This window comes from Chanodichthys erythropterus, chromosome 11 (genome assembly GCF_024489055.1).
Source record: "Chanodichthys erythropterus isolate Z2021 chromosome 11, ASM2448905v1, whole genome shotgun sequence".
NCBI lineage: Eukaryota > Metazoa > Chordata > Actinopteri > Cypriniformes > Xenocyprididae > Chanodichthys > Chanodichthys erythropterus.
Window position 1 is genome coordinate 25,827,212 of NC_090231.1, and position 25,560 is coordinate 25,852,771.

Consider the following 25,560-nt stretch of genomic DNA (forward strand, 5'->3'; position numbering starts at 1 on the left):
TTTATTTGTTCTTATTTTAATACTGACTTTTCAATTTGTATTTTTTTTTTTAAAGAAAAAACATTGGGTTGAAGAAAAGTAGATTTTTGTTTGTATATAGAGTTGTCAAAAGTACTGGCTCGGTACCTAGTCCATACTGGAATTTTAAAAATGCGATGCTTTGAGTGCTGTTGAGTGGATTCGTAAACACCTCTGACTGGCCTCTTGTTCATGGCTCATCGGATGTGTCTATGATTGGCTTCAATGATCAACACTGTAAAAACGTTGTAAATAATCATCAGTGAAGCTCTTCACCAAGCGCTTGCAGATACACAAGGGAGCGTTTTGAAAGCAGGCGTCTATCGCGGATCAGTCCTCTGATAGATGTCTGCTTACAAACGCTCCCGCTTTCAAAATGCTGCCGTGCGTTTATCATTGTACTGTAGCCAATCACAGACATATTCGATGAGTGCGTCAACACAATGGCCAATCATAGGCGTTTACGAATCCGCTCACCAGTTCTCAAAGCGTCACATTTTTAAAAATTTCAGTACTGGTAGGTAAGTCAGTACTTTCAACAAATCTATTTTTATATGCTGTCAATTATAGTTCCCAGAAAGAAAACTGGAATCGGTTAAAAATAGGTATCGACAGGTCACACTAACAAAAAAACAAAAAAAACAAAACAAAACAAAAAAATTGGCAAATTGGAATTGGCCAAGAAAATTGCAATAGGTGCATTTCTAGCATTTTTAAACCTAATTAAATGTATGCGTCATTTGTGTCAAATTCTTACATTTAATCAATAAATTCAATTACAATAATAAGATACAACAGGGCTGTTACCAATCAAGTGAAATAAGTCTCAGCAAAACACATTTTTGCAATGCAGAGGAAAACAGAAGCTGCATCTAAAGTGGAATTAGATACATTTATACAACTATATTAAATTATATAAATATAAAGACATTCAGAGGTATTTGTGCCTCCTAAATGCACAAGCACACTAGTCTGACCTACTAGACTACATCACGTAGCGTGCACTCTCTAGATGTGTTTTTGTAATGTGAAGGACATATTCTATAAAGTTAGATCACACATTGTTAAAACAACAATCACAATATTATTTTAGACAATATAGCGCACAAATCTATTATGGTTACAAACTCTCTCTTTGCTTCCCAACACTTGCATTTTAATTGTGATTCAGCGGAAAACACAAAATAAAGTAAAAGACTTATTTGACTAATAACAATATAATTATTAAAAATTTCTACAGATCTTTGATAGTATCATTATTGTGAAATCTTTACAGGATAATAGTGTAGTTAAAATCTGATATTGTGAGAGCCCTAAATTTTGAAGGATTAAATAAATGTTGCACATGACCTCTGTCTTTCAGAGCAAGCACACGACGCAAGAGCCAACTGTTGTCGGATTAATATATAAAGATGCTGGCAAAAATTTCTAGGTCTGTAAATCTGATTAAAAAAAAAAAAAACACTAACCCACATATTGTTCTATAAAACCATATCCTGAAGAACAGTTTTATGGTAAAAATCTGTAGGGTTTAGTTTAGGGTCCTTTATTCACAACTTTTTTTTTTTTTAAATCTGTAGCCAAATCTGTTAGTGTACTGCTTTAGTCCAACCAAAATCTTTTAAAATGCTTGCAATTCATGACATGCTGCAGCTTTAAGTGATCACTCAGGCAGAACTTTTTGAAGAAAGCGGATATTCTGGATTCCCAAAATTCCCTGTACATTCCTGGAAAACTTACAAGGAGATCAAAACATGTCTACTGTTCCAACTGGACATAGTCCAAACATAGAGCTGAAGCAGCTTCATTAAAGCTACCAGTGGCTCTTTCTAAGCGACCTTTGCCATTATAAATTATGACAACGTGCACCACCAAAAGAGGACAAACCACACCCAAGATGACTTCTTCAATTACTGTTTAACATTATTAATAACCATAGCAACACTTAACATGTAGCACAAATAACATACCTTAAGACAATTTCAATAAACACCAACATAACTTTGAATAACATGTTGCAAATGCGTCTAGTGCAGCGGTTCAACCATTATATATTATATTATATTATATTATATTATATTATATTATATTATATTATATTATATTATATTATATTATATTATATTATATTTATTATATTATATTATTTTCCTTTTCATAAAAAAAAAAAAAAAAAAAAAACAAGCTAAAAAAAAAGATGAGTTTTGAAAAGAAAAGAGTTGAGTTTGCGGAGGGCACTGTATCCTCCAGTAGAATCACATGTCTGCATATCCTCAACAGCTACATTTTAACAAGCCTCCACAGCCATTGAAAACAATGCGTCAACACACATATATTTGCAAGAACACACACCCAAACGCAAAGTTTCCAACGCTTACTACAGTCGTTTTAAAGATTTAGATCAAGGGATGTTGTAATAGTAATTAATCAATTGAGATTCACATGAGAGTGCAATACTGAGAACAAGAAGGGAAATCAAAATACTTCCTAACAAGCAGCGGTTTGCTTTTCCTGAAATGTGGTGGAAGTTCAACCAGCACAAAGACTCTGTTGTTGTATCGTGAGCTTAAACAATGACCACACACATCGGACGTGCAGTTTGAATACATCGGACGTGCAGTTTGAATATACTGAGATTCACTTTCTCAAGCAGATTCTCAAGCAAAGCTGTATGATCACAGCTGAATCGTTACAACCATTTCAGCTACACAGTATCATTATTTCTGTTACAAATGAAATGAAATTAAATACTTTATTGTCCCTGGTAGGGAAATTTGGAGTAGACTCAAAACCAATATTCCAACTAGAGGTCGACCGATTGATTGGTCGGCCGATATATCGGGTCGATTTTTGTCATTTTTTAATTAATCGGCATCGGTCGATTGTGCTGCAAATTAGGCCGATTATAAAATAGGCAGGCGCGATTGCCATTCCACTGGCATAAAGGACCAGTTATACTTCATTTTCCGCGTTCCGCTGCATCTCTGACCTCTAATTCCAACATCACCTGGTACACCTAAAAATATTAAAAGTACTATCACTGTAAAACTTTACTGTAAATTTACAGGTAATTTCTAACAGTATTATACTGTATTTTCATAAAACAGTAACATGCTGTAAATTTTACAGAATGTCTAAATATAAAGTAGTTTTTTGTTTTCAGCCCGTTTCATTCGTAATACAGTAACAATACTGTAGAGGCATTGCATTATGTTTTTTTTTTTTTTTTTTTTCCAGCACTCATTTAAAATTTCTAGGCCAGGCATACATTTTAGATTCTCTCCCAATGTTTTTAGTGTTTCACGTCGTCCTGATTAATCTAAGCGTTTGTGCAGAGAAGATGGATAAACGATTGTTTGACTGAGAATACGGTAAGTAAGTCTTTTCTGGAGCTTTTCGTTCACGTTTCTACTTTGTCATGAATGGTTTGATTTTGAAATGTTAAACCTTTGTTTCTCATGAGCAAATGGTCAACGTTACTCTGTTCTCAGCACTTCACGCAGTAACACTGATGTTTCATGTTATAGACAAACCTTTTATGTTATTCTTACAACCTGATTTTTGTTTTCTTGCATTTTTTTTCTTGTTTTTTAGGCTGAATCATTTGATGTAGCTCCATTGTTTATGTAAGTGTTGAGTTTATTTCACGTGTATCAGGTTTATGACAAAGAATTCAGTGAATAAACAATTTTATTGTCAATTATTTTAAGCATTATTTTAAGATGCATCTTTTATGAAGTGTAACAGGACACATTACTGAGATCATATGCTTAGCTGTGAGTCCTTGTGTTCACAAAAATGCTATGGTGAATTAATGCACAATATTCACTTCTCTCGCTTTACTTTTCTGCTTTTAGGCTCTTTAACAAAAACAACAACCAGGAAGGGGGGGAAAAAAACCTTCTGTGAAATATGGTTTTGTTAACGAAAGTACTGCACCTAATTTCACGTGTGATGTAATCAGGTTTATGGCAAAGAATGGACCACTTGCACTGAGGCTTGTAACACACTTAAGTTTTGAAATAATACAACTTGCCCATTTCCGCTTAGTGATCGATGCTGCAGTGTGCGTGAGACCTGATGAATAAGATCAGAACAAACCTTCATTTCTTTTTATTAAATATTTGAATCCCTATTTTTCATTGACAATCATTTCACTGTATGTAATTCACACAATTCTTAGTATTCAAATTCTCAATATTCAAAGCATATTTGTCAGTCCACTGTCAGTACGTTATTGTTTAAAGGGTTAGTTCACCCAAAAAAAAAAAAAAAAAAAATGAAATTTCTGTCATTAATTACTCACCCTCATATCGTTCCAAACCCGCAAGACCTTCGCTCATCTTCAGAACACAAATTAAGATATTTTTGATGCAAGAGCTTTCTGTCACATGTCACAGAGACACGTGGATTACTTTAACAATGCGTTTCCTACCATTCTTGACCTTGAATGTGTAAGTTGTGCTGCTGCCTATGGAGGAACAGAAAGCTCTCAGATTTCATCAAAAAATATCTCCATTTGTGTTTCAACGATGAACAAATGTCTTACGGGTGTGGAACGACACGAGGGCAAGTAATTAACAATAGAAATTTCATTTTTGGGTAAACTAAGCCTTAAAGATTAATTTAAATATTTAACATTACTAAATGTCTATTTTAAAAGACTGGGATAAGAGCATCAACACACACAAGCTTGTACTTATCCTTACTTTATCAAATTAATTTAAAATGTAAATTCAACAGGTATAAAATATGAGAAAAACAGTTAATGATAAGACGAGCCCTGGACTGCAGCAGGTTAGTGGTGTATGTAGGTGAGCGGAATGCTTTTACCAGAAACTCCCAAGATGTAGTACGATGTACAATGCGGAAGCAGTTGTGCATATAGTCCATTCAATGAATGAACGATTTCATTGAATACAATTAAGCATTATTTTTAGTTGCATCTTTTCTGAAGTGTTAATTGGACATTTTAACTTATTGCAAATGCTCAGGCTGTTAGTCCTTGTGTTCACAAAAATGCTATGGTGCATATATTCACAATATTCATTACTGTTTTCTTTCTCCTTCCAATTGCAATTTTCAGCTTTTTTTTTTCTGTAAAAAAAAAAAAAAAGTTTTAAAACTCAGAGTATGTTGCTTTCCATTTCCTTTGCCATAACACAATAAAAGTATATTTTTAATTATTTAATAACAAATATAAGTGCATTATGAAAAGCTTTATAAATGCAGTTAATAGCTGTAGATAAACAGTATAATACTGTAAAAGTACATATTATAGCAGGATACTGTATTTGATACAGTACTACACTGTAAATGTTTACAGAAGTAGTCCTGTAAAAATACAGTAAGTAGCTAGCAACCCAGCTGCCAGTATTTTACTGTAAATGTACAGCAAGTTTTACAGTGATGAATATATTTACAATCATATACACCATCACAAATATCAATTACAAAAGAAAAATTACAAAGGGGTGTCACTGGTCCAGATTCAGCAACCTAATGGATACCCGCACAAACAAATTTCTGAACAGGTTCAATTTGCATCTAGGAATCTTGTACCTTCTCCCAAAGTGTAACAGTTCAAGTCTCAGTTAGTTAAATAAACTGATGCTCTATCATATACATCTATACATTCTTAACAGCTAATGTTAAAGCAATGAGATCTGATTTAAGACTAGTAGTTCACCCTCACATCGTTTCAAACCTCTGTGACTAGTTATTCATAAACTACTGATCCATGCAGAGTTCTCAAGTTACACACAGAATTGTTTGCAGCAGTTTCTCACACTGTAACGAGAAAACAAATAGTACTGAACGAGGTGATATTTACCTACCATCCATTGAATGAAACAAAATGTCTTCAATCATGTACAGTACTTCTGTACAGTACTTTATTGTGTGTGTAATACACTGTACTGCAGGTAAAGATGGTTTATATCCAAAAGAGTATCTAGAAATGCTCCTGATAAAATGACCATTGGATTTTCATTTTTGGGTGAACTCTCCCTTTAAGAGACAGAAATTGTGTCGAATGAACTGCATGCTAAACATTTCAGGCTGTTGAGTTGTACACTTACTGTCAATCCACACTACAAATGTGGACTCAAATCTGCTGCCTACATCCTATGGGACACCATGTCAAAACCAGACACAAGTTTCCAGCATCAAGCAATTTGTCTTTCCACAATGAACATAAAAATTCTGAATGACACAACCTCAAAAGGTATTTTTAATGTTTAATGTAGAGTTGAATTTTTGACCAGACTCCACAATAGGCGGGGCTACCAAGAACCAAAAAAGAAGACAAAAATTTCCTGTCACTTGGCTTTTTTTAATACAAAAACTCAGGTTTACACAGAAGAGCTTGTAGAGTCTAGGTCTACACAGTATTAGGCCACTGTGTTGGATGGAGAAAGAGAGTAAGTGATGTATTTGAGCTGGTGAAGGTTCTTCTGGTCTCTGCAGCAGTGTGATGGTTAGAGAGGCTCTGCAAAACAAAAACACTACATTCCTCAGCTCTCTCCATTATTCTCACTTCCTGTCTGCCACAGCACTCTCAACACAGAGGAATCAACAAGACAAACACACACGTCAACAAATCAGCAGCACCCGAGCCCTCACTCACTCACTCTCACACACACCCTGTGGTAAACAAAGAGCCATTCTGGTCTGTTTTGGGCACTGTGCTTGTTGAGGCACCAAAGGAGTCGTACATGGACAAAATAGGCTGCAGATACAAACACAGACAGGCAGAAACACGCATTAACCAGCACACATCCTTTTTAGCCCATTAAACAAGTGTAACATTAGTGAAGAAGTGATAAATGAAATACATTTTTGATTGGAGGACACTGAAAGACGGAAGAATACCTGGTTAATGTAGTCATGCTTGGTTAAACTGCAATGAGCCTGGTTTCCTGGTTGATTCACATAGTCTTTTTATTAGGGATGCACCGATACCACTTTTTCCAGATAAAAGGCTGATATGATACTTTCATTTTGGTACTTGCCGATTCCGATACCTGTATTTTCACTGCATTTGTAATTTTTAAATATATTAGCTAGATAAACCAAAAGAATATGATTGATTTAGGCTAATTTATTTAGCAAATACATGTCACTTTCAACTAGTGTAACAAAAAATGTTTCTGTAGAGATTCACCTATTGCACCTTTAATTATGCCTGATAAAATGTACTGTACAACCCTCTTACTTTCACTGTTCAATCTATTGCTCTATCATTTTAATTTAATAGCACAGCGCATATTTAGGGCTTAATGCTAACGATTTTTTCTACTGGCCTGGTTGGGTAAATGGTTATTTAATTAGATACCAGTGAAATAACAGAATCCTTTATTACAATTTTGACACTAAAGCAAGAACTACTAGCCTAATTGCAAATTTAAAATGTTATTAAAGACAAAACAGTCTGTAATAAAATAAGAACAAACAATCACAATTACAAATAGCACAAATGAATACAATAGAAACAAATTAAACAAAGAAAAAAATTAAATAAACAGTGCTTTTCAGGTTTTCAGGCAGTTCTAAGAGTAGTTTTCAGGTACAGAATTTGAACAAAGTATGTAAAAATGTAAAATAACCCTGCATAGTCTTCTTCACTGTGTAAATGAAAGTTTATTAAAGTTACAAAAGTAGGTTTATTAAGCTGCTGTCCCTTTAAAGTCAGCATGAAATCAAAATTGATCCTATTTATTTGTTAGTGCATATTACTAGTCTTGTGGTGAACAATTCACCCGTGCAAGTTAATAGACAGGAAAAAAAATTGTTTGTCGTGGTAATCTTTAATCAAAGTCTGAAAAGTTATTTCTGGTCTGGAAGGCCGTTCCTTCTGTGATGATGTCAGTTTGATGGCTTGGGTTGAAAACGATTAAACCACTCCCCTCCAACCGTTAGTCTACTTTGAGCGAGAGATGGAGAGGAGGAGCGCTAAAGTAAAACCCTGCCCTCTATTCAATATTCTGTTTTACTTGGAAATACATCACAACACTGGAGAAAAGTCGGCTGCAACTTCCGGTTCAAGGGGACTTTAAATGCCAAAGTATACTTCACTTTTTACGTTTTTTTTGCAGTAATTGGTTTATCCACAAGGTGGCAAACATGCCCTGGGGGCGTCGATTCATGCAAGCTACAGCAACGATGGAGGCCTACATAGATGAGAGATTGTGCGAAGAGGTTAGAAAGTACCATCATTTGTACAACTCTAGTATGAAAGAATACAATGATATTTACATGGGTTGTAACTCGTGGCGAGAGATTGCTCAAAACTGCTCATGCATCAATTGCCTGTGTAAGTGTACGAGTCAAATGAAGTGTACTTTGCAAGGCTATGCGTTCGACTGTGAAAAAAAGACAGAATTAAGACCGAATGAACGGATCTAATATACTGTTACACATGCATTTTAATTTCTCAACTGTTTACATTCACTTAAGAAATAAACAACTACGTTTACTAGGTTATTCGCAAAGATGGGCATTTATACATAATTTTTGGTGAATCTGTCAGTTCAAGCATAAGACGTCAACATCCGCGCTTCGGATGTTTGCATGTCCTGTAAATGTCCTGTAATAATATAGGGAATCACTCATTATACATAAATCACGTGACAGTTCAAGTTTTTGCATATACAATTTTGTTTCAATCCAAATGACGCGTGTGTGCTGAGTGAGCAATCAGCAATAAAAAGCATGCTACAGAAGTGTGCGCATGGTCTCTCTTTTTACCGTCAGTTAACGTTAGCCTTGTTTTACCTTCTTTGCTACGGATATATCCGACTGAACTACAAACATAGTGATGTCTGTGAAAAAGGGATGTGAAGCTACCAGTGACATAGGTGTACGCTGATGGGAAACACCAGGACCCGCCATTTTTAAAAAGCCGTGTGCACAGCCTAGTGTTGTCTAAAATATTGATATTTCGATGTGTATTGATACTGAAATATCTGAAACGTTACCAATACTCCTTTTTCTGCAGTATCGATACACGGATACCAGCTGCGCCCTCACATTCACACGAAGCGCAGACACGTAATAAAGCCGCCTTTGACATACAAGTGCCAAAATAACCTCCTTTTCGCAGTTTATTAATGTTCAAATACACTCAGAAGCAATATCAAAATGCCCATCTTGGTGAGTATTGATGTAAAACAGTGCAGGAAGAATGTGTCCGTGTGTTCGTCAGGTCTTAAAGGGACAGCAGCCGAATAAACGTGCCGCTCTCTATGTTGTTTTGTTAATCAAAAGACAGAGAAAATCACTTACTGCTCTTGACTGATTAATTTCTGTAACTTTAATTGATTAATCTGTATTTAATTTTTATAATGAAGATTATCCAAAGTTATTTTACAGTTGATTAGCCTACTTTGTTAGACCTACCTGAAAATAGAAAGCAGTCTATTTAATTTCTATCTTTATTCTATTGTCTTTGTGCTATAGTTAGTAATTTGTTCATTTGTTCTTTACTTGTTGTTTACTTGTCTTTTTAAAATTCAATTTACCATTTGAAATCAAACTTCCTTGTGCTGTGTGTAATATATTGCAACAAAATTACCCCATTGTAAAAACAAATACATAGAGTTAGCAAATATATGTGAGATAATTGTAATGGTAACTGATCAACATTTATATATGAGAAAAGCTTAAAAGCTTTATCATATAAAGTGATCTCTTCAGAAGAAATTTTTGAATAATAATAAATAAATAATATTAAAAATATCTATATGACAGTATTGTTTATCATATCGAAGTTAGAAATTCCAGTATCGTGACAACACCAGCCTATATATTTACTCCACAAACTAACTCTACAAACATGGAAAAGAGTGATAGATGGACCTCTCAACCTTACGCTGAGGAGAAAATCCAGCGTGACTTTGAACAGACCAAGCAAAACATGATTACTCTTTCAAACAATGATATAAAGCTATTCAAAACATCATTCAATGTAAATTGTGATAATTGTCATTAATAATCGCAATTTCAAGGGAATAATCGACAATTATGATTTTTGTCATAATCGTGCAGCCCTAATATCCATATTGGTTGTTTGTATTGGAGCATTTTAATGAGTATAAGTACATGAGCACAGTATTGGGCTGGTATTGGTACATCTCTAGAAAATATTACTTAAATTTTCAGTTTTTGATGTCAGATGAAGGACAGACAAAAATCTGTCCTGCTACTGGGCAAATTTTGATCTTGGAGTGAACAGATCCACAGTAATGCAGTTTTGATTTAAGGATTTGATTATAGCGATTAGCAAATATCTGCTTGGGGTGTGAATATGCCTTCAGATTGAGTTTACAGCACTGTAAACGGTCTCTCAGGTTCAGTCTGGACCCCTGAGAGGTGCATGACTAAAGCCTCCTGGACATGAAGCTCCTGTAAATTCAAAGATGCTTCACTACTCAATTATCATCATAAATTAATGTATTTTAAACAAAAACATTTAGGTAATGCGTTTGTGGGTCCTTTGCGATCCAATAATCTAGATGACCCGACTACCCATCCTTGTGATCAAGCTAACATCAGAGTATGCTGGATAAAATGAACTTCTGGTGTTGTTCTGTTTATGTTAGATTTATGGAAACAAAACATTCCAAACAGACATGTAACATCATTAGCCAAGACTGTATTAAACTAATGACATACTGGCTGTATTAAGTACCTTGGGGCAGTAGGATATAAAAAGATGAGTGATATCTAACAAGTAAGTCCAGTTGCTAAGCAGAAACTGGAGACATTCCTAACTGGCGTGGAATAAGAGAAATTTCATTTTAAAGCTCAGCTAGATCCAGAAAGTAGCCCTACATACAGAGCTCTGTTTCAGGCTGAACTCAATCTCTAAGAAAAAGCTACATGTACAAGGCCACCTTCACACTAAGTTCTTGGGATTGACAACCACATTTACTTACAGGTGTGAGTCTTGAAAAGTGTCATTCACACAGCAATTTACGGTAGTGTCCGGAACACAGTCTGTATGAACGTGCAATGAGAGTCAAGCCCGTATTCTCTTACTAGTAACCATAACGACAGTGATCAACATAATATTAAAGATGGCGACATCCATAAAACTGAAAAGTAAAGTATTATCATTTTTGACATGACAAGAGACTAATTGAACTGTGAGTTCATCCATCAAAACTTCATTAACCAACAGCAGCATGTAAACTCGCACTAGCCAGAGTCTTTAACCATTGCACACACATTATGTCCTTTGCGACATCTCGCGCATGACACGGCATTAGAATTTGGAAAAGAAACACAAAACTGGGAGCTGCTCCGGTGGAGAACATTGACTGGATCTAACACCTTCAGATGACACACAGCTCATATCTCTGTCACTGTAAGTTACAGAAAGCGAAACCACACACAAAACACCCAAGCGGAGCAGCTCTCTCACACTGTATGACGGTTCACACAGCACAAATATTCAGAGAATGCGGTTGTGAGTCCTGAAAATTTACAGGTGTGTGTTCGGTTATAGAATGCGGTCGTCATTAATTGATTTAACGCACCTTTGAACATTACAGAGAAACGGTGCTTTAATGGGAGCAACACTTCATGTAGGCTAATTCTATTATGTGACACCACATTTATTTGCCTTAAAGCCCTTTTTCTTGACAAAAACTGTTTCCAAACTAATTTTGCGACATATGAAGCATCGATATAGAATTTATATGCTAAAGTTAAACTGAAAAAGATTGTGTCGTCACTTGAGAAATTGTCGATAAATGGCATTTCCATCAGCTATTTTGAAGCGCTAAACCTTTTTGCAAAAAAATCCTTGGATAGAAACCTAGCTATTGCCAGCTAACAGTCATCATTTATTTAGGTGCCATTTTAAAAGCTCTTTCTGTTGACCTGGGCTAGTGTTCAGATCAACGGAACCTTTAAAGCCACAAGTGAAGTTATCAGTCAGAGTGTTTGACCACCAATGAGATCAAACAAAATGTGAAAGTGCATAGCTGATCAACTTCCTTCCTTTCTTGACTGTGAGCCCTTTGTAACTTCGCTTTTCACAGCAGTCAATCAATGAAGCACTTTCACATGACAAAACAAAAAAACAAAAACAAAGAAATTGAGAAAACAAAGAAAAAAAGTTTGTATTTTTTCACATCTAAATGAAAAAATAGGTTTAGTTTGGCCACTTACTACACAAAGTTGTCGTCTATATCTGTCTCAGATCAAGTGGGGACACCATACTCCTTCCTTTCCCAATGTTGTTGTTCATTTGGAGTTAATATTTACAGTCAAATGCAAAATGCATCTAACTTCCAAATAAAGATAAAACGTAGGAGTTGGAGATGTTACATGTCCACACAGCAACAGCAGTGTGCTCTCCACGTGGGTTTGCCTTGCATCCTGTGGCCATGGAAACGTGAGTCTGTGGGGTTTTGCTATACAACAACTGTGTGTTGCATGAGTCACCAACAAGAACAAGGAAACTGTAGAAAAAAGACCACTAGCACATAGTCAGCATGCTGCATCCAAATCACTCATGCAAACATGTTTTATCACTTGAATTAGGAAAATCATGCCATTTACAAAGACAAGTCATATAGGCCCAGCCCTTGACTTATTAATGGCTTACTGCAATAAACGTTCTGCACTTCAATCAAAACAGATCAGACTACAGAGTGCCGCACAGACGGCATCTACAGTGACACCTATCCCAGTATCTGGAGAAGAGATCAACCAGACTGGGCCATCTGTACTGGAGTCTGTCTCTTTACTCTGTGTGTGGAGCACATTGTTTGTGTGTGCTCTTGGACAGAGAAAGATTTACACAACAGGTGTTGAGGCAGATAGAGGAGGAGCTGCTGGAAGGGTCAGATCCATGGAAACATTCATATTGTGACAAGTAAACAGTAATCATGAGGATGTGCTTGGGGGTGAAGCACATGCTGTCTTGAATGTACAGTAACTGCAACTGTTCAGAACTCTAGATGGCCCAAGCATCAAACTTGGTTATATCAAAAGATGTAGATAAAAATTAAGGATGCACCAAAAATGTTTGGAAAGAAGAAAAAAAAAAAAAAAAAAAAAAAAAGAAAAACCAGGTTTCAACCTTCTTAAGAGGTTGAGAAATTTCTTATGATAAATTCCAAGAAGTCCATAAGAATGTAATTCTATGGGTTTAATTGTTGAAAAGTTCTTAAGATTTTTTTTAAAGAAAATAACAGGCTTCAATGTTATCCGATTAGTCATATAGACAATTCTATGTTGGGGGAGGGGGGACATTTTTATAGGTTATATTGGCCTACAATATGAGGCATTAGGGATCCGCTACCAATATGATGTATACCAGGGGTTCCCAACCACATTCCTGGAGGCCGCCCCAACACTGCACATTTTGCATGCATCTCTAATCAAACACACCTGATTTAGGTCATCAGCTCATTAGTAGAGACTCCAAGACCTGAAACGGGTGTGTCAGAAAAAGGAGACATGCAAAATGTGCAGTGTTGCGGTGCCTCCAGAAACACGGTTGGGAACCACTGCAGTACACTGACCACACATTTTACAAAATATGTGTCATAACAGGGGCTCAGCTAAAATATTTTAAACTTACATGTTAAAAGGTTAATGCAATGTATTTTAAATTATTATAAGCTCCTGTCTCAAGGTCTGTTGCATTCATTTGCACTCCATCTTTCTTTTTCCTCTCGAGTGAATGCATACTGCATCTGTATGTGTGCGCGCACTGCTAGAGTGAATGAGTCCTGTGTCTGGGTACACTCACATGTGCTGAATGCTGCCAAAAAAAGTCATTATAAAATTAAAAGTTCCTGTTTGACTTGTTTTTATAGAGTTGCTACTGAATTTCGAATACAGTAAAAACTCATGTCACGCATGATAACTGTTTGCATTATCATTCAATTATGTAATTTCAGAGCATTCATGCATATCCCTAGTAATACTTAATATCTGAAACTACAAATGCATTAAACATATTACCATTGGTGATTAAAGACAAGCTAAGAAGTTATTTATGATGATCATTTAGAACATTCTTTTCAGAAATTCAAGGGAACATAGCTTTATTCTTAAGTTGGAATATAAGAAAAAATAGAAGTTAAAAAAGAAGTTTATTCTTATGTTTTGTGAATCTAGCCCCAGAAACCAGTACTTTAACATTAATGACAAAAAGCAATTTGCTTAAAATGATTCAGGTTTAATTGGATCTAATAAAAACGTATATGACAACAGAAATTACTTAAGAAAAATGAGATTGAAATTTAAAATTCAAGCTGGTTTCGCCAGGAAAATCCAAAGGATGTGACGGTTACGTGCATTCCCAAAGACCTCTCTTACGTTCAATGACACATGAAATGAATGCTTATACAATATTCAGGATAATGTGACAGCTCGTGGTACCATCACAGAGGCACAAAATCACTCTCCAGAACATTTTCGTTCACTGTTCCTTGCTGGTGGAATGATCTCCCTGCCTTCATCCGGAACGCAGAATCCATGACAATATTCAAAAGACAGCTGAAAACTCATCTCTTCCGTGAGCACTTAACCTCATCTTAAAAAAGAAAAAAAAAAAATTCTATGCTTTCACTTTCCTTTAATCCCACCCAATTCTATCTTATGCTACTCTAATCAACATCTGAAATTTTGTATTAGGAGCACTTCTTGTGTTTATTTGCCTCTTTATGATGAACACTTGCTGTATTCCTCAGTTGTAATTCGCTTTGGATGAAAGCCTCACATAGACAAATCTATATAGTCTAAGTCTCAAATATACTTTAATCAAATGTTCATAAAAGTGTTTGGTCATGTCAGTGAATTGTAGAGCTTGTGCAAACATATCCACACTATGATCAGATGCTTTCTTAACTGCCGTTTTCTCACCACTGCCATTTTGTTGTGTTTTTTTTTGTTCCTTAGAGGTAAGTGCACAGCACATATTTACATATATATGTAAATGTCGCTCTCAGCAGCATGGATGGCATCTGGATGTTCATGAACAGTATTGCTGCAAAGGTATTTTCTCTTCATTGTCAAAGCAAAGAACGAAAAAGGACTTCACCTTGAAGTATATTGGGACACTGAATCACATTTAGTCTCTTGTAGTACGTTATGTGTCTGTGCACAAGCACAAGCAAAATAATGTTCCTGGCTGCAGTTCACTTATTGACCACTGTGTTGCTATTAACAAGGGTTTCTGAATTCTACATATAGCCCCTTTAATATATGAAAATCATTATTTATTTATTTTTTTAATTCTGGAACCTATCATGTTCGTAAGGTGTTTGTCTCCTTTGGTTCAAGTCACAAGAGTTCATTGTAACAACTGAAACAGCCACAGAGTATGAACAGGAACAGGAACAAGTACACACAAATGCAGGGTCTGTGTTTAAAAGCCTGGAAAACACAAGCAAAGCAGTAAAGCATTAGGTCTACAGGCTGTCAATGATTATAGGGTGTGTTTCCTGGTCGGAGGTGAACACAGGGAAGCTGAGCTTGAGCTGTGTGACCTGTGGTAAACACAGAGGCTACGCTGCACTGGATGACGACTGGTGCCGCCCATGTTTACCCAGAAAGACAGGTGACTGGCTCATGTTTCTGGTGCAACTCTGTGACAGCGACATTAAAACAGATGCTTCTCAAAAACAGTGCATTTGAATGCACACTGTCACCAGGTCTACTTACTTTCTACATTCAATAGTGAAGACAGAATTGCAGATCAGAGAGAGAGAGTCTCAGAGAGGGTGAGGGGCTCCAAGCGTTAATCCTCCTCCGGAATAAAACTCCCTAAGAGGGGCGGGGACAGGATGTGTGAGCCAGCTGCTCCCAAGCTCAGACAAAAGGACGCAGGGTAACATTTCAGGCAGGTTTAAGTAGAGGCTCCTCAGTCTGCAGTCCGGTCCAAATCAAGAGCATAATCTCATGAAACAAGTGACTGGGAGAGTGTGAGAAGATGACAAGAGCTGAGAAGTGTGCTTTGTTTCTTGTGGAAGTGGCAGCCGCTGCAAGATTTCAGTGTCAGCGTGTTAAATCATAATAGTCCTATTCCTGCTCTTAATTAGCAGCTTAACCAGTGTTTCCTCTCTTCAGCAAGGATTAATTTTACACATGGGCATCAGTGCACCTGCTGCCGCTCTATGCAGTGTTATAAAGCGTTTAATTTTTTACATCACAAAAAAAAAAAAAAAGATAAATCATATTAGAACTTTTGCATGTTTGATGTACAAAATTACATCCTATGCAATGCCACTGAAAACAAAAGTGACTAGGGCTTAAAATAAAAGTCTGTGTTTACGTCATATATATGTGTGTGTTCTGTGTATAATAATTATGTATATATAAATACACACACATTCATGTATATATTTAGGAAAAATGTTATATTTATATATAAAATATTTATGTTTATATGAAATATAAAATATATATAAATACATATATTTATAATACATGTATATTTTTCTAAACTTTATACCTGTATGTGTGTGTATTTATATATACATAATTATTATACACAGAACACACACATATACATTACGTAAACACAGACTTTTATTTTGCAAGCCCTAAAAGTGACATTTTAGAAAGGGGGGGGGGGGGGGGGGTTGTTAACTGCATAAGTGTGCACCACTGAACTAACACTTATTTGAAGCAGCACACTTAGATTTTATTACTGCACTTGGTGTGCTTGGATTAGAGACTGTCAGTTTGGCACATCTTAACTTGGGAATATTTTCCCACTCTTCTTTGCAAAAACATTCCAGATCTGTTAAATTGTGAGAGCAGCTCCTGTGCAGAGTTTCTATAGGATTCAGGTCTGGGTTCTGGCAGTGCCATTCCAAAACATTAATCTTTTTGTTAAAGCCATTCTTTTGTTGATTTATATGTGTGTTTTGGATCATTGTCATGCTGAAAAGTGAAAGTTGTCTTGAGCCATTCAAGATTCCCTCCACCTTCACTAAAGCCCCAGTTCTAGATGAAGAAAAGCAGCCATCACCATGCTTCACCGTTGATATGTTGATTTTTGCTGATGAAAACTAAAAATCTTTACCAATGTTGTGGTTAAACAATGTCCAGAAAAAGACAACAACAACAACAACAAAAAAAAAACATTACATGTGGTGTTAAAATTGAAGTGGCAGAGAATTCTGAAGAAAGAAAGAGAACAGACTGAGTGAAAGAGGATCAGCACAGTGTGATCTCAAAGTCCTCTGCATTCTGAGCACCACAAGAAAAGAGGCGACAGGGAGGAGAGCGATGGGGGGGATGAGGGTAGGTTTACTGCAGCACACACAATGGCAGCTGTGATTTATGTGGACTGCTGGCCCAGTTCTGTGGGCCGTAGGGGGAAGCCCTCACTTACTAACATCTCATGTGCTGGCTCACAAGACAAAGGCAGAAAGTCAAGACAATGACCAGACTAAATGAGCTCTGGCCAAGAGAGTGAGGTGCATACAGTGAAACTAACAACTGACTCGTTCTCAGATTCACTTATAATCAAGTTATGGATCCCTCAATGTTGGTCTTTGTTCTGTGCAATTTTATGTTTCCTAAAACTATCAGGTTAAGGGGTGTATAGTTTCTTGATATAATCTAAAAGAAGCTCCTAAACCACTAGCGAGCTACTCCTTTCAGTGCTCCCAATTAGGGATGTGCACAGGTACTCAAGTACTCAGACGTGACCGTGATGATCGAACATGAAAACGATGATCGCCGTGGCTTTAAAACAAGTGTGTTTTTTTTTCTGATTGGTTATTGCGGCATTTTGGTCAGTACCTGAGGTCTGATTGTTTAGCGTTGTGACAGCATGTCGTCGACTGGCGAAATAAAGTAAAACTATGAATTTGAAAGCATGCAGTGATGCCTGGAATCACTTTGATCATGAAATACAGTTAAGTGCACAGAGGTGCAGCGCCAATCTGCCATATACATAACATTATAATAAGAACACTATTGTACTAGAATATTGTAAATTCTTTGTTCTTTAGTAGTCCATGTTTCAGCATTGCACAGGAAGAGCGCATCAATGACGTAAGTTACACATTCAGACAAGCACGGTGAAGTTCAAGTGCGCATTTATGTCCTTTTGTGCAAATCTGAGTTGTAATATTAATTTTATGTTGTATATATCCAATTCATCCATATAGGATGCATTTGCTTGAGTTTATTAACCTGCTAGCATAGCGCTTCAGTTTTCCGGTATTTATTCGCTTTACAGTATCAGCTCAAATGCAATGCCAGATATTACGGAATATGATTGGGTTATTTGAGAGTCACATTGCTTTTAGATGTTTCTTTTTAAAAAACATTGATGATGATATTAATAATTCAGCAGTGTTATTTTTTCATTGTCATTTTTTCAACAGTAGGCTTTGAAAATGCACAGGGATGTCTGGAATCACTTTATAAAGTAGATGAAAATACAGTTAAGTGACAGATGTGCAGAGCCCATCTGCCATACATACATAATGACTGAGAACACATTAGAATACTGTGAATTCTTTGTGATATAGCTGCCTGTGTTTCAGTGCATTGTTGTGGGAAGAGCGCATCCACAATGGGACTACAATATTTTTGGCTATAACACACAACCCTCAAAATGGATCTTTACAAAGTGTTCGTCATGCAGCCTATCGGATCATGCAAGTATAGTATTTATTTGGAGTTTGAGGCTATGCACCGTGGCTAAAGCTAACATTACACACTGTTGGAGAGATTTATAAAGAATGAAGTTGTGTTTATGCATTATACAGATTGCAAGTGTTTAAAAATGAAAATAGCAACGCCTCTTGTTTCCGTGAATATAGTAATACATGATGGTAACTTTAACCACAATAACAACATGCGAACGAAACATTTAGAAAGACAATTCACAAATATCACTAAAAATATCATGATATCATGGATCATGTCAGTAATTATTGCGCCATCTGCCATTTTTCGCTATTGTCCTTGCTTGCCTACCTGCATAACGTCTGATGATTTGGCTGTGCACAGATCCAGATGTTAATACTGCCTGCCCTTGTCTAAAGCCTTGAACATGGGCTGGAATATGCAAATATTGGGGGCGTACATATTAATGATCCCGACTGGTACGTAAAAGTTGGTGTTATATTGAGATTTGCCTGTTCTTCTAAGGTCTTTTAAACAAATGCGATTTACATAAGGAGGATGAAACAATGGTGTTTGAGACTCACTGTATGTCATTTCCATGTACTGAACTCTTGTTATTCAACTATGCCAAGGTATATTCAATTTTCAATTCTATGGCACCTTTAAAGTTTTTTTAAAAAAGCTTTTATTCAGCAAGGAAGCATTACATTTATCAAAAGTGACAGTAAAGATTATTGTTACTATAGATTTTTAATAATAAATGCTGTTCTTTTTAAACTTTATTCAGAATCCTAAAAAACATTTACACAAAAATATTAAGCAGCACAACTGATTTCAACATTAATAATAATAAGAAATGTTTCTTGAGCAGCAAATCAGCATATAACAATGATTTCTGAAGGATCATGTGACACTGAAGACTGGATTTTGCCATCACAGGAATACATTTTAAAATATATCAAATTAGAAAAATGTTATTTTAAATTGTAATATTTCACAATATTACCTCCTTACTGTATTTTTGATCCCATAAATGCAGTCTTTGGTGAGCATAAGAGGCTCCTTCAAAAAGAAAAAAAAAAAAAATCTTACCAACCCCAAACTATTGAATATTAAATCACCAACAAAACAGTATGAACTTTAAAAGACCCAGTTACAAGTCAAAAGCACTATACTAAAGCTCACTGAGAATCATGAAGCAGCCAAGGGCAGGTCACAAGCTGGATTTGTTACTGAAAACATTCCTGCCTATTTTCAAGATGCTTTCATAATCCTGTTGGCTAACATATATCTCAAATAGTTTTGCAGTATGTGGTATGAGGTAAGCTGGCCAAATAAGGGTGTAGGGCTTACAGTTTGGCCCGATAAGCCAATTAAGCAAATTAGTGAGTAATGAAAGATTATATTAACACCCTACCTGCTGCAGTTACATCACAGCAAAACGGCAATGTGTAATAAACTGTGCTTATCTTTCAGGTATAACTGTGACACCAAGAAACTACAAAATGTGCTTGAGAGCTTTAAGAAATGCTTCGACATAAGAAAACATTAGCATCACCCTTTGGATGCTGTATTTCATGGAAGACTGCACACTCGACTCCAGCATAAACACAGGCCTGGACGGCAGACAGAAGGTAGTTCATTTCACTTCTCTACAGATCTCATCCATCCAGCGAGCACTGACTGTACACTCGGAGTAGGACAGCTGCAGACAGCCGCTCCTCTGAAGAGACCCCCAAGGGACGTGTTTAGTAGGACGATACAGCTCGTGTAGCAGAGAGGAAGGGGGACAAGGGGTTAAACATGTTTTTTACAGATGAATGAAAGCCGTAATCGGGCCCAGGGCAGCCACACAAAGGAGGGAATCTGGGTTGGGGTACAGTAATGACAAAATGAGCTGTTCACTACTGCAGAAATCTATGAAAAATACTATCATATGCTCAGATGGTCTAACACAAGCAATGCACCAAATATGCCATTAGTCGGGACAACAAACTTGTTTTGACTAAAGAAAGGTTTTAAGTATAGTACATCTTAAATTGTGCTCAAAAGGGAGTGGATTTCAGATTTCACCTAGAGGTGCACTTGTGTCCCCAAGTAAAATTAACTTTTAGGGACATGGGTGAGATGCAACAAAAAGATTAAACAACCTCTTTAAGGTCATTTGGATGCCATATTGAATCTCTTGGACTGAATCACTTGAACACAATATTAGTAAATATCCTGACGCAATGTCAGTCAAAGGGACCAGTGAGTATGAAGCTCAAGAAAGTGCTTCCATTCATCAAACGTATACATGGCTCTGGGGGGTTAAAAAAGGCCTTCTGATGTGAAGCGATGCATTTGTGTAAGAAAAATATCCATATTTAACTAGTTAAAAAGTAAAGTATCCAGCAACAGACAAAAAAAAAAAAAGCACAGACAGAATGCTAGAATGCATCTTGTGTGAAAACCCATCCAAACGTTCTCTTTTGACTTGAATTGAAAGCAACCAATCACTGTGTGAAACGTAAAATTGTCCAAGATTATTAGGGAGTTTTACTTATGATATTAAATTTCATGTATTTTGATCAGGTGTCAAATGACACTAGCGCTGGTGAGACCAAATATTTGTTCACACTAATTTTCACTTGCAAATATGAGTGAAATTCTTACACTGCAGAGCCCTAAAAATATCTACTCAAGAAGACAGATCTCAGTGAAATCTAACACAGACCTTGCAACTGCTGCTGTGCTAATTTAGAGGTGCTTACATTTTCGTGCACAACTGGTGAGAAGCCAAAATCTTCCTTATATCTGAATGCCACTAAGATATATTTGCCTTTTATTTCAACAACAAGAAAATGACAGAAAAGACATAACTGGGAAAGTTCAGCAACAAACTTTCAAGAGCACAGCAGCTGGAAGACTGTTGTATAAATAAGTGTCAAAATAGCCCCCCAAAATGTGTTCAAAATATTTGGTCACACTTTACGTTAAACTGTCCTTGATACATGTTACATATACTTCTTATAGTAGTAACAGTTAATTGTGTAATTTATGCAACTAACTAACTTTTTCCCCCCTCTTCTAAAGCAATCAGAGTAACTCAATAAGAAAAACATGGTCATGCATTTTTGCATATAATCTCTCTCCTTGAACTACATGAATCAAGACTGATGCATCAGGATGTCATTTCAAGTATCATTTCACACCCTTTCAATGCGCAAACGTTCACAGGTAAGAGAGGAACACCTGCTGGACAGGCTCTTATAAATGAACATTAGATGTGTAGAGCAGGGCAGGGAGGAGCCCCACATAGATTAAACCTGTTCTGCAAACAACAGCACAAATCTGCCAGGACAGACAGGCCATCTATTATACCAACTCCTTGAAACTCAGACACATACTTGAGCTGGAAAAACTACTTTCTTGTTTCAACAAATATTACATGCAATAGGTAAAATATGTTATTTGTTTTCCTTGTTTAGCTTTACTTCTATGTTTAGAGTTCAATACATTGTTTCCTGTTAATGGTGGCAGCAAAATGACTTTGTCGCAGCAAATGGTCTGACAACATGTTATCAAAAAGCTGTACTGGTTGACCGAACCTTGACCTAAAAGCAATTAACAACATATAGCTAGTATTTTGCTCATTCGAAACTCGCAACTCCAGCTCCATACTAAACATTTCATTCTCTTTCTTCAGTCGTCATACGAGTCACGGCTGATAAAGGGAGGACAATGCAGACAGAGCTGTAATAATAAGCCTGGACATTTAATATGTGCAGCTGGGTGGGAGACGTCAGATTAGCTGAAAGAGCCTACTATGCAACTCGTCACAAGATCTTCCACAACTGTCAAAGCCAATGTTTATCCCTTCCCAAACCCTTCAGGAAAAACGTAAAGACTTCACATTTCCGAAAGCTTCCCCAGGAACCTCACGGACGTATGTGTGTGTGATCCACTTGTTAATGATTAAACTGTGCTGACATACAGCTAAAGCCATTTCTGTGCGTTGTGAATGTGGATGAGGGCGTTATGGGTTAATCCAGTTAGCGCTCAACATCTCCGAAGTGAGGAATTTACTGTGACAAGCGGATGCTCAACTGTCACACAATAGGAGGGAAACAGTGAGGATTAGGGATTGCGTAATGACTAAACACGGTGGAGGCTTCATGTTGATGTTTTCGGAGGGGGTGATGGGAATTCCTCGACTGCTGCCTGCTTTGGCCTACAGTTTTATCAGTGACAATACTTGAGCTTCAGCAACATGTTTTCCCATGTAAACCAACTCCAGGAAAAGGCTGCAAGGCACTTTGTGAGCCACCCAGGTGCTCATATTAAAATGTGAGCTGGCAGAACACTTGATCCGAAGTCATTTGCTGCACATAACACTCATCGTTTTGTCTGAGGTAATTTCCCACACTTCCTCCTGCTTTGTGCCTTGAATTAAACTCAAACGTTTCTATTTTTGGACTTGCTATAAAAGACGCTTCTCTGAACTATACATATCCTAGCATTAAGGTGAACATAAGCCATCGAGTTGGGGCATTCGAAGACCTGTAGTGAACAGGAGCAACTAAACCTCCATCTGTTCAGCCTAAAATACAGTGCCAGCCGACACATATGTCCCTGTCTGTACAAGCATGTAACTATCTTATACAGACAGCCTCAAACATACTAAAACACTTGAAATCAGCTCACACCTAATAATGGCAGAGGGTCATGGCCTCAGAAGCATTAACATGAATCATGGTACAGCGCTAATCCTAAATCCTTGCCAATGACCATGTATACTATTAGCTAAACATGCGGACATCATCCATGCTGAAGAAAAACAGGAAAGACATCTGACGTTATACTGAAGTAGTATCACAAGCAGGAAAGAATGCAGTAGAGAGTACAGAATGAGTCTGGGGGAGAAGGAGCTGTAAGCAGCTTAAATCTCAGCACATGGCGGAGTGGCGACACACGGAGTCGCCATATGGCCTTCTCAGGAGAACAGGCTCAGGCCTGCTGAGACCATCCATCTAAGTGTTACAGTAATCGTGTAACGGAGCACTATTCAGATGAAAAGGGCACTGCTGAGCAACCTGGAACTTATTAATTAATTAAAAACAAAATATATAGGCAAATATTAACAAAAAAACCCTCAACATCAACCTCTAAATGATACAAGTGAATTCAGTGGTGACAACATTCTACATGGATTCATACAGGAAAAATTGATTTATTTTGACTTAAAGATAAATAATTTAACAACAATGTTAAAAATTTACTTGAAGTTAGCATTAGATGACAGCAAAAATAATCTAAAAAGGTAAAAAAAAAAAAAAAGAAGAAGCATGTTTTCTATTTTAAAATGTAATTTATTCCTGTGATGGCAAAGAAATCAGAAATCATAATATGCTGGCTTGCTGCTCAGGAAACATAAATTAGAAATTATTATTAGAAACATTTATTATTATTAAATAATTATTTGAAACATTATCGTTGCTGAAAAGAGTTATTTTTGTAAAAACAGTATGATTTTTTTCAGGATTCTTTGATGAAATAAAAAGTGCAAACAAACAAAGAGCATTTATTTGAAATAGTAACATTTGTATTGTTACAAAATATTGTCACTTTTTAAATATTTAACGCAACCTTGCTGAACAGAAGTATTAATTTCTTTAAAAAAACCTTACTGAGCTTTTGAATGGTAATGTATAGCTGCCCAATATTTATCTATCATCTAGGCTACTGATAGCAAAAAATTAAAAGTTTTGTTTTCAAATATTGTGAACTGAGTAAATATTATTTAAAAGTGTAACTGTGCAATATTAAGTGTCCCAATCAAGTGTTCAAATGTGCACATTTAAACGTAGCAAATTATGTGTGCAACTAATAGTATCATTAAAATTATATTTCAAATACCTCAGCATTAGGCATATCGGACATCGGCCACCCTGCTCCCTTCATAAACATTCATATCTGCCTGACTGAATTTTCATTTCTCTTTCACTCTCTCTCTCTGCCACAGGGCCAAGGGGAAGCCATATGCCAACTGTTTGCACACACATACACAGACCTTCAAGCTTAGGGCCTGACCCGTCCGCTCAGATCATGGTCAAAGCATCCTGTGCCATTCTATCTGACCCTGTTAGCAATGCTGACTGTAGACTGGCTATCACAGCTTGAGTCTTTTGCCAACGAGGCTATGCCAACAGTCCTGGCATTATACAGCCTACATAAGAGCTTTGAAATGACAGGGCGGGAGTTGTCAACAGCTTACAGTAGTTTTTAAATGTTGAATTAAGCATGTTTGCTTGTTTAGCAGTGTACTTTAGGGATCGCTAGCTCTGGCAACACACCAACAGTCTCTTGTGACTTCTATGAAGCGGATGTAAATGCCCAGGGTTAAAAAAAAAACAACAACTTGTGTTTATTGTATATTGACACTACTAGACTTGATTCGGAGCCAATTCAGCAGAATCTCTCACACGCACATTAACAAAACACAGAGGAAATCCAAATTAAAAGGACAAAGCGAACTGCTTTTAGCGCAGTTAGTGAGACAGATGTGTAACAAGCTAAAGTGTTCCCAAAGGAGGTTAGACTGTCAAATTTAGACAGCAGCCTTTCTTTGCAATTTCTCCACAAGAGATAAATGATTTCTTCAGTTTTTTAAAGTATGGGATGGATAGTGCACATGCTTGCAAGAAATGGCTTACAAGATCAGCAAACAAGAAATGAAAAGAGGGTGCAAACAATGATCTTTCTTCATTTGTATATGGATACATGCTACAGGAGACTGTTATTTCACCCTTACAAAATAATTCCCACAACTTTTGACCAATGAACTGCCATTACTCTTCCAATTACTTCTCTAGTACTGAACACACTGCAGGCGATACCATTGTTTTTTCATGCACTCATCAAGTTTGACATTTTGAGCTATTCTGC

The 25,560-nt window shown here is 36.6% G+C and overlaps 1 protein-coding gene across 14 annotated transcripts in view; it reads right to left on the bottom strand.

Annotated features, from left to right (window-relative positions):
* Positions 1-25,560, bottom strand: part of scrib (scribble planar cell polarity protein) — a 97,900-nt gene that overhangs the window by 70,763 nt on the left and 1,577 nt on the right. The window lies entirely within an intron of this gene.